This window comes from Ictidomys tridecemlineatus, chromosome 8 (genome assembly GCF_052094955.1).
Source record: "Ictidomys tridecemlineatus isolate mIctTri1 chromosome 8, mIctTri1.hap1, whole genome shotgun sequence".
Taxonomy (NCBI): Eukaryota; Metazoa; Chordata; class Mammalia; order Rodentia; family Sciuridae; genus Ictidomys; species Ictidomys tridecemlineatus.
Genome location: NC_135484.1, coordinates 79,194,106 through 79,210,635, shown reverse-complemented (window position 1 = coordinate 79,210,635; position 16,530 = coordinate 79,194,106). Strand labels below are relative to the sequence as shown.

The window sequence follows — 16,530 nt, the reverse complement described above, 5'->3', positions numbered from 1 at the left end:
ACTGTTGACTGCTTTACATCTGATGCAGGAAGAACAGAACAATTGAGCAAATGAGGGGAGACCTGGGTAATGTTAATCTTAGAGCTGTAGCTCTTAAATCTATGAATTACCCCGGAACTTATAAGAAATGCAAATATGTACTTTTAAAAACAACTTTATTGAGGGCTGGGGCTGTGGCTCAGTGGTGGTGCACTTGCCTGGCATGTGTGAGGCACTGGGTTTGATTCTCAGCATCGTGTATAAATAAATAAAATAAAGGTCTATCAATAACTACAAAAATATTGAAAAAGCCCTCAGCTTTATTGAGATACAATTAACATACCACACACTTCACCCTTTTAAAGTATGTAATTCACTGACTTTCAATACATTTAGAGTTTAGAACATTACCTTGAGAACTTTTTTGTTACCCTACAAAGAAATCTCAAAACCTACCCTTAGCCAGCTGCCCCTAGTCCTTCCACCTTCTCTCTTCAGCCTTAGTGGACACTTGTCTAGACATCTTATTCTGGACATCTCATATCAATGGAATCTTACAATATGTGGCCCTTTGTGGCTGGCCTCTTTCACTTAGTATTATGTTTTCAGGGTTCGTCCATGTTGCAGCATGTCTCAGTATTTCATTCATTTTTATGGACAAATAATGTTCCATTATTTAAAAATATAAAATGCAGGGCTGGGGTTGTGGCTCATCAGAAGAGCGCTTGCCTCACATGTGCGAGACCCTGGGTTTGATCCTCAGTACCATATAAAAATAAATAAGTGAAATAAAGGTATTGTGTCCAACTACAACTAAAAATAAATAAATAAATAAATGTGGGGTGTGTGTGTGTGTGTGTGTGTGTGTGTGTGTGTGTGTGTGTAAAATGCAACTTCTTGAGTTCCACCTTAATCTTACTGCATCAGAAATTCTAGGGGGTACTCTTCTGTTACCTGTATTTGAATAAGGCCTCCAGGTGAAACCCAGGCTTACTTGCAGGGTCAAGAGATACTGCTTTGGAGTGGCTGGAATGAGGGGGATGTGAAGCTGGAGAGCTGGGTTATTCTTATCATTGCTGGTCCTTTGTCTTAAGGATGTTGGGAAGTTATTGAAAGATTTTTAAACAGAGCTGTGAAATCATCCAGTTGATGTTTTAAAAACAATTCATTTAACTTTTCAATAAAAAATAATTTGGGGGAATCTAACTAAAGGAAGCTATAGGAAGCCCTTGAGGGAAGATGTTGATATGGCATTAACCAGTAGCAGTAAAGATGGAGAAATGTGGATGGGAAAGCTTTGAATGCAGAAAAGCCATACTAATGTGTGTATGTGTGTGGGTGTGTATGTGTGACACCAGGGAGAACCAAGGTGAGATCCAGGTTTCTAGGTTGGGCAGGAGAGTGGGTGGTGGGTGTCACCACTAAAGTCTTCTGATTTTTCTGTCCTATGCTGAACTCTTGGTTACTCATTCCTCTCTCTAGAATCTGTTCTTTCAGACAACCCCAGAGAAAATATACTGGATGACCTTTGAACATGGATACTCTTGAGAAGACACAATACATCTGGAACCATAAGTAGTGTAAATAGCAATGTGTGTGCACACACTCAGCCTCTAGTAACTGTACAAAATTAAGACTATAAATGTCTGAGAAGGTAGAAACTAATGGTATCATCAAAGTGTTTAGACATAGGTTGTGTGTAGAAGTCTTTCCAAGCAAGGTGCATTTGCATGATTCAGAGAGAAAAGATGGAATGTTTTGAGGAGAGAGAACAAGAGATTGAAGGTTGTAGCCATTTCTAAAAAGAGCGCCTGTTAAGATTCCAGGATTCTGAAGGTGAGGTAGAGTCTAGGGTGGCTGGTGAGAGGCCTGGAAATATAGGACTAGGAGACTGTGGAACTTTTTCTTTTTTTTTTTTTTTTTAAAAAGCTGAAAGTATTTATTTTGAGAATTTGCTATATTAAACTTCACATGTACCATTTTTTATTTGCTTCCTTTCTTATTGTAGATTCAAATTACCAATTGGCATCATTTCCTTACCACAATAAACCTATGTTCCCACCTGCCACTTTTACTCTGCCATTGTAAATATATTATACATTTCTCTATTTATAAAATTATGTATGTATTGCTGAATGCAATTGCTTTATAATCAGTTAAGAGAAGAAAAGAGAGGAAATACAGAATTATGTTAGCTTTCATAATTATCTGTATAATCACCTTACTGGTGCTTTTGGTTATTTATTTATGTGAATGCAGATTAGTATTTGGTATCACTTTATCTCTTTTTCTTTTTAAAAAACAGTAACCAATAAGAAATTGTAGAATTCTGAAAGGCCATGACCTGTGCTCAAGAGTACTCTTGTCTACTTTTAGATGAAAGTGGTAGGACAGTAAATTTCTGGAGGTGAAGATAGCAGCCAGATGGGGGCTGTGAACTAGGGAATAGTAGGCAAGCTATGAGGGATAGTAGAATTTCCAGGATTTGGCTGCTAAAGGAAAGAGCCATGGAGAAAGGATAGCTTGGGGTCACTAGGAAACTGGAAGAGAATATGGCTGTTTTAGCTGATGGTGGAAGAATTATGGAGAGGGCTGTGGAAGACGCTGGTTTTAGTTTTCATGATTCAGTACTTGGAATTAAACATTTTATTATAATTTCAAAAAAATTATTAAATTTGAGGTAACAGATTACATAGATTTGTTGATCTTTTAAAATTTTAACTTAGTATTTTTCTACCTATTTTTAAATTCACAAAGAATGAGGAGCAATTATTGCTTTAGTACCTTGTAATCTGGATTGTGAAAAGAATTGACTAAGGTATTTGGACAATACTAGTTCCAACCAGAAAATACAGATAAGGGCTGGGGTTATAGCTCAGTGGTAGAGCTCTTGCCTAGCATGTGTGAGGCACCAGTTCGATTCTTAGCACCACATATAAATAAAATAAAGGTACATTGACAACTAAAAAAATACAAGTGATACTTTCGTTGATGACAGATGTGCCAGTTTTGGTTGCTATGACAAAATACCTGAGGAAATCAACTTAAAGGAGAAAAGATTTATTTGGGCACATGGTTTCAGAAGTTTCAGTCCTTGGTCTCTTATTCTTTTCTCTGGGCCTATGGTGAGGCAGAAAATCACAACAAGGAGCATGTAGCAGGACACAGCTGCTCCATATTGCATCAGCTCTAAAGCAGAGATGGGTAGGAGGAGCTGGGGACAAGATTTACCCCTTAAGGCAAGCTCCCAGTGACCTACTTCCTCCACCTAGGCCCCACCTTCTGAAGTTTTCACCACTTCTCAATAGCGCTACCAGCTGGGGACCAAGCCTTCATAAATGAGTCTTTTGGGACATTCCAGAATCAAATCATGAGAAGAAGCATTCAGCGATTAGCAGGACAATGGTAACTTCTTGATCTATTAAAAAATATTCCTTAAACTCAAAAACAGCAGAACGTAAACTGTTGCCTACACGTTTCAGTTAGGAAATTAATGAAGTGATTGGATTTAATTACATATTAACTTCTTGAGTTTAATCTACAATTCTGAAAGAAAACCAAAATGGGGTATTGACTAAAAATTAAAGGTGTTTAAATTCATGCAAGTGTCAGTTTTAAACGGACCAGGAAAGATGTTTCAGGTCCCCAGAGGACCCTACTGGAGACATTTGTTAATTCCCCTTTACATGGATGAAGTTCCTTGTTCTCCCTGGTCCACCGTCTCATTTCTCTTTTCCTCTGTGCAGCAGAGATGAGAGAATTAAAAGGTGCAGTCTTGAGAACACATGTGAATGCATAGTGCCTTTTTGTTCCTAGGTTTGGCTAGTGTGAATTCTATTCTGCTAATGACAGGTATTCTGCAAGGTGGTTAAATATATACATAAGGAGCCCCTTTTTTCTGTCTTCATCACTTTCAGTCTGCTTTAACCTGCTGCCTGGGTTGGGATGGGAGTACGACTGGTTAGCATAAGCCTGGATGGAAGGTAAAAATCTCAAAGAACGTGTTCTTCTAGATAGCACTATGCTCATATTTAAAAGGAAACTGGTTCTTACCAAAACATATGTTCCCAAAGGGTGGATCCCCTGTTTAAATATAGTTTTATAGCGTAGGCACTATCGTTGCTTGAAAGCTGACTCCCAGTTATAACTCATAGCTCTCTTGGGGGTGTGCTGAAACAAGGTAGAAGCAGTTATATACCTGCCTCATGCCTTGACCAGTACCAGGAACTTTCTAGAATACTTTTGTGGAATGATGAAATGAATGAGTCAGTAGATGAATGGAGGAGATATCTATTTATCTATCCATCCATCCATCCATCCATCCATCCAACGAAGGAGAAGAGTTGTACTGATGTCACCAGTGTCTAGCAAAGGATTCCATTTGCTGAAGAATAGAATAGCTCAGGAGGTTTGTGGCCTTAGAATAAAAACTATAAAAATAATAAGGAATGTCTGGTGAATTCTTTTGACATGCTGGGCACTCCACTGAGAACTGTACAAGCTATTTAGTTCTCATTGCCATTTCTTTAAGCTGAATTACTACCTATATTTCACAGATGAGTAGATTAAGGCTTTGAAAGAATAAGTAACTTGCCCAGCGAGACAAACATACATCATTTTGTGACTGTTTAGGACTAGTTAATCTTATGACTAAAATGTAACTGAAAGCTAATGGATGAGGATTAGGCCACATTGTGTTAGACCACAGGGCCACCTGTTCATAGACCAGCAGTGTGCCTCATAGACCTCAGCAACATGCTTTCCCTGTTTGGACTAACCTCCCTACCTTTTCTACACCATCCCTGTGTTACTGCTGCCAAACTGACATGGTGAGTGTATGGTGTTTCATCAGCGTGGTTTATTTTTGTAGCTGTGTTAAGTTTTGCACTTGTAGGCAGTTCTGTTGTCATGCTGAGTGGCCAACAAAGTGGTGGTGCTATTGATAATAGAAACAGAAGGGTGAGGAGAAAGAGACAGATGGATGGGTTGATGTGTGACAACAAGGGTTTTTTGGTGTTCTCTTTTACCAGTGAAGTTGAGGTGGTGATGGGACATTTAAACATAAATTTTCAGAAAGACATTAGAGCTGTGGTGTTTGCCTTTGTGAAAGAGGCCAGTTTCAAGATGCAGATTTTAGATAGGTCCTTCCTCATAGAGGTGACAGCTGAAGTTGTGGGAGTATATGACATTACCAAGGGTAAAATTATTAGTATGAAGAGAAAACAGATTCTGAAGGATTTTTTTGAGGGTTTATGTCTTCATTTTGCCTAATTCGGGTGTGTCTATATGCACTACATTCCTGTCCTTTTTGCCTGTAGGTTATTACCATGTCTCATGTATTAGCAGTCATATTTTACTTCTATCTATCTATTTATCTATCCATCCATCCATCCATCCATCCATCCTAGTGGTACTGGGGATATAAAGTATAGTTCTCTAAATATTATATTTAGTATACATCTACATAACATACTTCTATTTATCCTGACATTTTAGTTAATTTTCTTGTACTTCATTTTAGTTTGACATTTTCTTTTCTCATCATAGATGTGCTAGAATGTTTCTAAGCAAAGAATATGGGAGTACAAGCCACACTTTCAGAAAATATATGAGTTTTTTTCTTCTGTTTTTGCTGGTTTTACAAAACAGTAATTTATAAACTATTTTTAAATAAATTCAGTGCATATTACTATACTAATGAACTATGTACATTATAAAATGTGCACAAAATAGCAATTAAATGATGAGATACAGATAACATTATCTTTAATTTTATTTTTTAATGATAAAGTGTTTCTTTTTTCCTCACCACTTTTTTTTTAGTGAGAACAATGTGGGCTAATGATGAATATTATAATTTGAAAATTTGCTTTTAATAGTTGTCATTGCTGAAAAAGATAATTCACAAAACACGTAGATGCAAATGACGGATGAATATCATTAGAATTAAAAAACAATAGCAATCATTTTCTGATTCCATTCTAGTCATGTAAAGGTTGTTAAAATTTTGATACTTAAAATCACACTGTATTATCAAATATCCATCTATTATTCCAGAAAATCAAGTGAAAGATGGTACATTTTTATGTTTAAAAAACTCATTGATGCTTTCATTCAAAAGACTTTTAGGAAACTAGAAAAAAATCTGTCTAGATTTTTTTAGTGATCGTTTTTATAGTTGATAGCATTGTTTTCATTAACAAAATAACAGTATCAGAATTTCTTAAAGGTGCTGAAGATTGAACTCAGCACCTTTAACTTTAGCTCTGCCACTGAGCTACATCCACAGCCCTTTTTATTTTTTGAGACCAGAGTCTTCCCGAGTTGCCTATGCTATCCTTGAACTTGTGATCCTCTTGTCTTAGCCTCCTGAGTTGCTGGTATTACAGATGTGTGCCATCACACCTGGTATCTGTGTGGTTTTAATAACTGCTAGTTAGCTTATCCTGAAAACCATTCATTATTTCATGAAAAAAATCAGCAAATTTGGAACACTTATTTTTTATATGAAAGAAAAAAAATCTTTAAAACATACTTGAATTTCCAATGTCAACATTATGTTTTAATATAGTAATGTTAAGTACTTAATCGAATTTATTTGCATGGACTATGATAAATATGAAGATTATAGAAACAGAAAATATTTGTAATTCAACTGAAACTTCTTTTACCTCAAATACACCTGTTATTATGGAAACTCTGTAAGGTATATTTCTAAATGCCAAGTACTTGGGAGGTAGTATGAAAAATAAATACTTTAGGATGATGAGATGTTTTTAAATTAACACTTCTCAAATTAGAATGATGATTTAGCATAATAAACATGAAGAAAAGAAATCAGCGCAAGTTGTTCAAGAAAGCATGACCAAAAAATTTGACTGGTTAAAAAGAAAAACATGTTAAGATTATTTTTCAAGCTCATTAATTATTTGTTTAATAGAAATACAAGTGTCTACCAAGTATTAAGAACTGTGCTAATGATACACAGATGGAAAAAACACAGTCTGTGCATCATTAAAATTGTTTTATTTTAATTGGAAACATACAATAATGATTCTTTCAAAAATTGCCCTGTATTTTACAATCTGTCTTTCTTACATTCTGATTCTCTAAAATCCAAGCTTCAATTTCTTGCAAGACAGCCTCTTTGTCATCTTTGACTTAGTAACCTGGTATTTTCTTTCTAGTAAGATAAACTGAAATAGAAACCAGGGGCACGTGTAATCTCATTTTTAAGCATTGTTGGAATGTTGACAGCTGATGCTTGTTAGGGCTTATTCTATGCCTCTGCTGTCTTCCCCAACAATGAAACATTGGTGAGTGGCTCAATTAGGAATGTGTGCAGGGAACAGAGAATCTGACCAACTCCAGCTTAAACAGTGGTGTCATGGTGTCTCCTGGGAAATCTGGAGGCTGAACTTCATTGGGGCCTGCATTACTGGGATTCTTTTGTCCTTTAACTGATGCCTGTTCCCTCAAGGGTAAAAGGCTTCCCTGCCACCCCCATCTCTAGCTCTCACACCTGGATTCCAAGCAAGGAGACCAGGAGGGACAGGGCCAAAGGCCCATGCATCTTAATCAGTCTGCTGCACCAAGAGGGCAAAGCTGATTTAGGCACACCTCTCTGGCCCCAATCTGTGTCATGTGGCTGTGTCAGCTACATGGGTGGTAGGGAAATTAGAACTTTAGTTTTTTCAGCCCCCACAGGAGACGGAGGGAGTGGCTTTGGAGTAACTTGTACAGTGTCTGTCATAGTACTTCATGCCATTTGTATCCTCTTTATTTTTTCCCACATTTTATTTTATTGGTACGTTATAGTTGTACATATTGGTGGGATTTGCTGTTACATATTTGTACATGCACACAATTTAAAATATAGTTTGGCCAATATCACCCCCCATCACTCCTCCCTCCTTTCCCATACTTCACCCCTTGGTCCCTTTCATCTACTGATCTCCCTTTGATTTTCATGAGATCCACCCCCACCCATCTTCCATTTTTCCTTTCTAGGTTTCACATATGAGATAAAATATACCACCTTTTGCCTTCTGCATTTGGCTTATTTTTCTTATCATGATGGTCTCTCTAGTTCCATCTGTTTTCCTTCAAACGCCATAATTTCATTTTTATTTATGGCTGAATAAACCTTCACTGTGTATATAGTACGTTTTTTTCATTCATTTATCCATTGATGGACACTCAGACTGGTTCCATAGTTTGGCTATGCTATTGTGAATTGTGCTAGTATAAACATGGGATGCATGTATCACTGTAATATGATGAGTTCAGTTCTTCAGGGTAGATAATAAAGAGTGGTGTAGCTGGTTCATACAGTATCCCTTTATGACAAGGTAATGCCTAGTGCGTCAAAGAGTCGAGTGTTATTTAAAGAATTTTCCATGAAATCACATATCTCTGAGTTACCTGCTCAATTGCTGAAAAGTTCCTGGGAACTTTGACAGGGAAAAGAGCCTTGGTCCCATCCTCCCTTTTTAGTTGAAAGGAGGAGTTGTCTTGGGGCCCTCTGCCTCCTCTAGTCCAGTCTAGCCTCTTCTTTGCTAATTTTGTCAAGTTTTAAGAACATCTCTCTTTCACTCTTCTCTTTCCTCTTCCTGCCTTTTGACTTTTTTCCATTTGAGATACATAAAAAGCCCTGACCAGCTTACGTCTACCTCATGTCATTAAAAAAAAAAAAAAAAAAGGAAGCTGTGGGTTTGAAGTATGAAAGTAGGTGAAATAAAACCTATTGCCTTTGAAAATACTTAGATACCATTTTATACTTTTTGCAGAAAGCTGCATCTAGGGCAAAGAGGGAAAAGCTGATATGTTTGAATGAACAGTTGAGCAAGTGTCTTTTACTGCTTAGCTCTTTTTTTATGTAATTCTCCACTAGACCTATTGAAAAAAGAAAGCTACTGGTTTCATTTCATGGATTTGGAAACTGAGGCTGACAAAGAAGTTAAGTAATTTCTCTAAGACAGCCCAAATGACAGGACCCTGGTTAAAACCTAAACAGTCTTACCTCTTGGGTTCTTTTTCTTTCTTTCAGTTCTCCTCTTTGTCCTTTGTACCTTATTTGTCTATAATTAAACTTATTTTCCCACAGTTGTTCATATTCAATCTCAATTTTTTGAAAAATAAAACCATCTTACTCAAATTGTTTATGCCTCCTCATCTACTATTGCTTCCAAAGGTCCCAGGGTGCTGCTGAATCAGCTGTGCACACTCAGAATTTAAACATGATGAGACATGTCTGGAAGCCTCTGGAAGAAATTTCCAGGGTCTTCCTAATTATACAAGTTAACTGGCAACCTCCTGGGAAATCTCTAAACCTACAAGAGGGAGTAAAGGCATGCAAGTTTACTTAGAGGTCATTGTCACAGAGTAGGAGATAAGTCTGAGTCAATTGCAATGTAATTTATTATCTTGTCTTCTGATCGACTCCCTTGGGACTCTTGGGACCAGAAGGTTGCCAGTGAAAGCTACAGCGTCTTTACTAAGATTTCCATGGGTCGCTAAGTGTCCATGCTTTGTCAGCAAACACTGCAGCACAGCCTGGACAGCTGCCAGGGGGCCTATGGCTGTGGTTCATGAAGGCTTGGGTGCAGGCATTAGGGCCCTCTGTAGATACTAGAGTAGAAAGGGTAAAGGTTTATCTGTGTTATGGCTGGGAAGACAGCTTGAAGCACATCTAAGAAGCTTGTTTCAGAGCTCCTGGATGTATTTGGGGTAAATGGTTCAGGATGTTAGAACCCTATGATAGCAATTGGAGGCAGAATCAGGGAAATACCAACATTTTTGCTTAATTCTCAGTTGCCATCAATTTGCAATGTATTAACAATTTAAAATCATTTGAGTAAAGCAGCACATTATGTTCTTGCAATTTAAAAAATTAACTAATAGAATTAAACTTTCTTCATACCTTGTCAAAGCTAGAAGCAAAGTGTTTAAAAACATTCAGGATCTAGAGATTCTTCTGAATTATTTTGGTTATTTCCAGTTAGAGATAGAATCCTAGAACATACTTTTTAAATTAAGGATTGAGAAACACTGGTGTTTGATCCACTTTTCTGTTAGACTAAACCTGTTACATTTATTCCTGAATTAAATTAGCAAGTGAGTTTGAATAGCTTTTCTTTAATTTCATCTAGAAATCTCTGATGTTCCTTGCTGAAGTGATAATTCCTTAATCATCCATTCAGTTAATGTTTATTGAAGACCACCTGAGTGTGCCAGTCCCTGTGTTTACAGAACTGGCATTGTGGAGGAAGAGGTGAGGGAATGGAAAAAAGGGAAATAGATATGGAGACAATAAAGCATCAGCAAAGTGATTAGAGTGAGGGCTGTCTGAGACCCAAGGAAAAAGTACTGACTCGAGTGTCTTGCTGCCCTTCAAGTACTTGCAAACATTTTGTGTATTTATTAACAAGTGTGTATTCAGTGTCTGTTGTGTGCCAGCCACTACTGGTGATACAGCAGTAGGCAAATCAGAAAACCCCTGCCCTGGAGTAGTTTATATTCTAGTAGGGGGAGGTGGACAAACAAACATGGGCATGTTACATGCTAAATGCTATGGTAAAAAAACATTGCAAGGGTGAAGTCCTGCAGTGGCTGGTTAAAATGTAAAATCTGGTGGGCAGGGGAAGGCTCACTGAGAAAGTGAACTTTGCACCGTAAATTAAGAATGAAGATCTGAAATCCAACCCAACAGGTGGACGAGCTTTTTCTGCACAGGGTATTTAGTAATTAGTTTAGACTTTGGGGACCACACTTTCTCTATTGCAATTACCCAACCCTGCCATTGTAGGGCAAATTAAGCAATAGACAATATGTAAAATGAATGAGTGTTGATTTGTTTCCACATAGCTTTATTCGAGGCACTGAAATTTGTATTCATATAATTTTATGTCATGAAATATTATTTTGATTTTTTTCCAATCATCTAAATATGTGCAGGTCATTTTCAGCTGCAGGCCATATAAAAATAGTGATATTTTGCCTGCCCCCAGTCTAACCCAAGAGATTTGGCAGTATTTCTTCCCTTCAATTGCTGTGTATGGTATGTAATGGTATATATTGATAAAGTGAATGCAACTTTCATCCTTTTGTAGATATCTTCCTGTTTTAGGTCCAATACCCTGGTTGCTGCTTTATGAAGAAAGTAGTGAAAATTCATCAATTGATCCAGTTACAAATATTTACTCACTTTTTTTCTTTATTATTTATTTATTCTAATTTGTTATACATGATGGCAGAATGCAATTCATTTCATATTACACATATAGAGCACAATTTTTCAAGTCACTGATTGTACACAAAGTATTTTCACACCATTCGTGTCTTCATACATGTACTTAGGGTAATAGTGTCTAACTCATTCCATCTTCATTCCTATCGTCTTTCCCCCTAACTTCCCCTCCCACCCCTTTCCCCTATCTGAAAGTTCCTCCATTCCTCCCATGCTTCCCCACCATCACCATTATGAGTCAGCATTCTCATATCAAAGAAAACATTTGGCCTTTGGTTTTTTGGGATTGGCTTACTTCATTTAGCATTATATTCTCCAGCTCCATCCATTTACCTGCAAATGTCATGATTTTACTCTCTTTTAATGCTGAGTAATATTCCTTTGTGTATATATGCCAAAGTTTCCCTATCCATTCATCTACTGGTCTACTGAAGGGCATCTGGGTTGGTTCCACAATTGAGCTATTGTAAATTGTGCTGCTATAAACATTGATATGGCTGTGCCCCTGTAGTATGCTGCTTTTAAGTCTTTTGGGTATAAACCTAGGAGTGGTATAAACCTAGGAAGGTCAAATGGTGGTTCCATTCTCAGCTTTCCAAGGAATCTCCCTCAGCTTTCCAAGGAATCTCCATACTGCTTTCCTCATTGGCTGCACCAATTTGCAGACCCACCAGGAATGTATGAGTGTGCCTTTTCCCCCACATCCTCACCAACATTTATTGTTCTTTGTATTCTTGATAGCTGCCGTTCTTACTCCTGCATTTCTCTAATTGCTAGAGATGTTGAACACTTTTTCATGTTTGTTGACTGATTATATATCCTCTTCTGAGAAGTGTCTGACCAGTTCCTTGGCTCATTTATTGATTGGGTTATTTGTTTTTTCTGTGTTAAGTTTTTTAAGTGCTTCTTCTGGTCTTATACCACTTAGTACCTGTATTCTTACCCTTGATTATTGTTATCATTATTATTACCTTGATTATTACATTATTTTTTCATTCTTCTTTATTTAACATCAACACATTTGAACTAGTTTTTGCATATCATGTATTTCCTCATTAAGCTTTCAAATAAAATCTTGAACAAACATGTGTGGGAGGCCATCCTCACACGTGATTTGAGTTATCTCCCTGGTGGGTGAGAGGCGCCTAGACTCAGCGGTGTCAGAGCCTTCCCCACCCTGTCCCAGGTACAAGGGCGTGCCTGGCCACTGACCTGAAGACCCAATCGCTGGCCCTGACCTTGGGATGCTGCCCCCCTTCATTGGATGGGATGTTTCCTTGAATTTTTTGTTCCCCAATAAAAGCTCACTCCCTGGCTTGCTCTCCCTCTCTTGCTAGCCTGTTCTGTAAACTTCGCCACTGCATTAGGTGGGAAATAAAGGTAAATGAGGGTCTGCCTCTTTAATTTTAAAACTCACTAGCAATTTTTTATGCATCGAACCTTCTTTTATGAAGCCAGCACTGGTCGCATGGCAGAAACGTGTTTAAAAAAAAAAAAGTTTTTTGAGTGCTTTATATATCCTAGAGATTAGTTCTCTGATGTGCTTGAGGTAAAGATTTGCTCCCATTCTGTAGGCTCTCTATTCACCCCACTGATTGTTTCTTTTGCTGTCACTCACTTATTTTTAATTTATGTCTTGCAGTTTTTGTTTCCAGGTTCTACTGTGTGGTAATAGCTTTCATTTAGAAATCTTCCTGATAACACAGTATTTCTAAAGATATTTGAATTAGCAGTTGAGAATTTTATCAGGTGGTATTACACTTGGGTGCAAACTATAGGAAGCTGGATAAAGAGTGGCTTACCTTGTTAGGGGTTTGTTTGTCTGACATAGAAAAGTTTAGAGTAGGCTGTGCAAGAGAAGACTGGGGTGGCAGCTGTGATTCCTGCTTCCTGCTTAATCTTGGCATTTGTTTTCACCTTGTGAAATAGTTTCTGTACCTCCAGGTACTGTGTCTTCCTACTTCTCTGACCCTTTTTTGTTAATTTCCTTCATGACCTTCAAGAACCTTTAAAAAACATAAACATAAATCGTTGTAAATGTACTCCAAATTTTCTCCATTTTTTTTTCCCCACAAACAAGGAAAGAGAAGGCTGAGGGCAAAAGGAGACTTTGTCTTTTAATTCATGAAGTGGAGTCTTACCAAGGACAGTTTGCCTTACATCTACTTGGCCAAAACTATATCATGGAATCACTTCTACCTACAGAAGCATTTGTGTAAACAGGTTTTTGTAATTGAACACATTGCTCTCCTAACAAAGCAAACTTCTTTTATTAAGAAAGGGAAACTGGTTACTCGGTAAATAGCAACTGTCAGCCTTGGCTAATAAGTGTATTTAAATAAAAACAAACATGGGAGTTATAGGTACCTTCCACCCATGGATAAGTTGACACAGGTGAGTCAGAGATTGTTGTCCCACAATTTACTACTCCTTCATTTGCTCAGTAGGTTTTTAAAATATTGATTGTAAGTTGCATTACATTTCAGAAAAGCTGAAACATGGAGAGAATAAAACTCACTGTGTGAAGGAAGTGATTGTGCATGGTATTGTTATTTGGACTCTGGGATCATGCCCAGCACATGAGGTACCCTTGGTGGCTTCCTATTGCTACATGGGAAGCTTTTTTGTCATCTGCGATCCACCCTGAAGGCCATGAGCTCTAAACCATCTCTGCCTGGAAAGCTTGGACCCTAGTGTTTTAGGCCACAGTCACCTCTGCAGATCTTAAAAACAACCGGTAATGGTATGATTCATATTCTTTCCTGATGCTAAGGCTACAAACATCCATTGGGAAACTTCCTTCTCTGGGTTAAATTTTTTCCAGTTTGTATAGTGGGTGATTTGCTATAGTATTAACTACCTTATATGGGTCTTAGTTTTTTTCTTTTTTCTTCCATTTCTTCTTATTTTTTTAATTTATTTTTTTTTTTTTTGTAGCTGGACAGTGTGCCTTTATTTTATTTATTTTTATGCGGTGCTAAGGATTAAACTCAGTGCTTCATACATGATAGGGAAGTGCTTGCTACTGAGCTATAGCCCAAGTCTCCATTTCTTCTTTTTACTCATTTAGCTTTTCATGAAAGAGTCAGGAATCATGGGGATCAGTGGCTAACAAAAGGCTTGAGATTGGGCCTCTTGTCACAACCTGAGCACTTGGTTTATAGGAAACACAGCATCTCTGTGCCATAGACCACTCCCCTCCTGGCTGTTCTCCACGGAATTCATGTGTTTAAACCTAAGCTCCAGTGCAATGACATTAGGAGGTGTGCTGTTGGAAGGGGATTAGGCTCCAGAAAAGTAACTTGTCCTTTCCACCACATGAGGACATGGCAGAAAGCTTCCATCTGAGAACCAAGAAATGGGCCCTCACCAGACTCCAATTCTGGAGCATCGTGATCTTGGACCTCTAAGCCTCCAGAACTGTGAGGAATAAATTTGTTTATATGCCACACAGTCTGGAATTTCATTATAACAGCTCGAGTAGAATAAGATGTCCACTATATAAGTTACAAGTATACTAAATATCCAACAATAGAGTAGTAGTTAGCTGTATATGTACATGATGGGATTTTCAGGCAGATATTAAAATTAATGCTTTTAAAAAATGTCAGTGTCTAGAGAAAGTATTTATGATATGTCATTGAATGAAAGGAGCAAGACACAGTCTGTTTTACCAGGTGTGATCCTGTGAAAGGAAAGATCAGTTGTACCACAGGGATTGTATCAACAGATGTGTCTGGTGTGTGCCAAGTTTGTATCTGTGTGTATAGGGTGGGGTAGGGAAGTAAGGAAGCCGTTTTGTCTTTTCTGTATCCTAGTAATGAGAATATATGAGTTTTAAAGTGGCCACAGTTTGGGGTAAAGACAATGTTATCTGTATATACTTTATTTGGAAAACCACGGTTTTATTATGTATCTTGATTTTTTAATTACTATCATAAATATTTAAAATGTGTTGGAGTTATGGAGCTCTCAGGAGCAGAAAGTTTAAGTTCATTTCTCTAAATTTTGACAGTGGTTGCCTAGTAGTAGCATTATAGATCACTGTTTGTTTTATGATTTCCTGAACAAATGCAAATAACTTGTTTTATAAACAAACTGGATCACAAAGGATATCAGATATCATAGTATGCTAAGAAGGCATTGTTATGGTTTGGATCTGGAATGTCTCCTCTGTTGAAGGCCTGGTCCCCAATGCTGCAGTGTTCAGGAGTGGGGCTTTGGGTCAGGGCTCTGACCTCATCAATGGATTAATCCTTTGGTAGCTGAACAGACTAGGTGATTTGGTGAAAACTACAGGCAGGTGGGCATGATTGGAGGAAGTAGGTCACTGGAGGAATGCCCTTGGCACTGTCTTGTCTCTGTTTCCTTCCTCTTTCTTTCTGCTTCCTGGTTCCATGATTGAGTACCTTTCTTCCACCATGCCCTTCCGCCATGACATTCTGCCTCACTCAGGCCCAAAGCAATGAAGCCAGTCAATTGTGGACTGACACATATGAAATGGTGAGTCAAAATAAGTCTTTCCTCTTCCAAGTTATTCTTGTTGGGTGTTTTAGTCACAGAGATGAAAAACTGAGTTAACGTAGAATTTATATACCCAGGGGTAGTGGGGAACCTTTAGAAATATTTTAAGCAGAAAAATGACATGATTGTTTTCACAAGAATATGCTCTAGTTGTAGATCAGAACAAGTATCCACTTTGACTTAAGTTTCCTCATCTATATAACAGGAACAATAAAATCTATCTAGTAGGCTTTTAAGGGGAAATTAAGCAGGAATAAATGATGCTTTTAGGCCAGTTGAAGTTTCAAATAATATAACCGCATTTCTGAAACTGTATATCAGTGAGGCGAAAAAGTAAACTTTTCAGAAATGAGAAAAGTCTGTATTCAAAAAATTCAGATCACTTTTATAAGTTTGTATTTATAATTGTGACATAATTCTCTCATCTTACAATATCACTGAACTTGAAGTTGACCTATTTTTCCAGCATTTTATTTGTGTCCATACTAACTACACCATCTTGTTAGTCATTCAGGAACTTCAACCCAGTGAACAAATGCTCTTTGCACATAGCATATAACACATTTTTGTGGCGGTGTTTGGGTAGGATGGAGATAACTGTGTGTAAGAGCTTATTTTGTGAGCATTTTATTTTCTCTGTTGAGAGGTCTTTCTAACTGCTTGATCTCTCAAAATGGTTCTTTGCCCTGGTCTTGTAAAATTTTCTTCATCCTTAAGTTTGTTCTTTAAGCAGATTCTTCATAATCACTTAGAAAAGGCAATCTTGTTTTATTATGTTT

General features: G+C 37.6%; 1 protein-coding gene across 3 annotated transcripts in view; it reads left to right on the top strand.

Moving 5' to 3' along the window:
* The window catches only part of LOC120889078 (SH3 domain-binding glutamic acid-rich-like protein 2), a 167,663-nt gene that overhangs the window by 118,733 nt on the left and 32,400 nt on the right, over nt 1-16,530 (top strand). The gene's annotated exons all lie outside the window — the stretch shown is intronic.